Source organism: Haliaeetus leucocephalus, unplaced genomic scaffold (genome assembly GCF_000737465.1).
Source record: "Haliaeetus leucocephalus isolate CR32 unplaced genomic scaffold, Haliaeetus_leucocephalus-4.0 Scaffold278, whole genome shotgun sequence".
NCBI lineage: Eukaryota > Metazoa > Chordata > Aves > Accipitriformes > Accipitridae > Haliaeetus > Haliaeetus leucocephalus.
In genome coordinates, this window is record NW_010972714.1 from 119,224 (window position 1) to 120,195 (window position 972).

Here is a 972-nt window from a genome sequence, read left to right on the forward strand (position 1 = left end):
TAGGGGGGGCAATGGCCGGGGATTGGGGAGCGGATTGCCCCATTCTGGGGGTCCCCACCAGCTGGGGATTGGGGAGGGGATGTCCCATTCTGGGGGTCCCCACCAGCTGGGGATTGGGGAGGGGATGCCCCATTCTGGGGGTCCCCACCAACCGGGGGTTGGGGAAGGCCCTTGGCAATGAGGTGCAGGGGGTGTGTGTGAAGGGGCCTCGGCAAAGAGGTGCCCTGGGGAGGGGTGTCCCCAGTGGGGGGGGTGTGGTGTGAGGAGGTACACAGCTGTGGGGTGCAGCCAGCTGATAGGGGAGATGACATCCTTGGTGCACGTGTCCCCATCAGGGATTTTGGGGACGTCTTGGGCTGTGGGGTACAGGGGGAGTCAGGCTGTGGGGAGGGGGTGCCTGAGATTTGGGTGCCCCCTTTGGGGGGACATCCAGTGCCCTGGGTGTGGGTATCCCCACTGAGGGAAGGGGGGGAGGCTGGGGAGGTGCCTGGGGATTTGGGATGCAGGGGAGCAACTGTGGAGCTGGGCTCCAAGAATCAGGATGCCCTGGGAATCCAGATGTCCCTGGTACCCAGGATGTCCCCCCAGCAGTGGAGGGTGCAAGTGGGGAGCCATTCCACAGGGATCTGGTGCCCCTGCACAACACATGGCTGGGGCAGGCGAGCAGGGGGGCTGAGGGCAGGGGATGCTGGGGGGGACTGGAGGCAGTGAGCATGTCACCACTGTGGGTTTTAAGGCTCCAACCCCTCTGCTGTGGGGCACAGGCCTGTGGGGTGGTGGGGTAGAAGGGTGGGGGGCTGCGAGGGGAGCAGAGGGGCCGGGGGACAACCCGTGGAGCACAGGAGAGCACTCTGGCACAAGGGCTGGCTATGGGGCAGGGACCCCTGCACAACCCCCCAGAACACCATGAGGCTGGGATAACCCAGGCAGAGTGGGACTGCTGGTCCTCCCCGGGGATTTGGGGAAGGACCC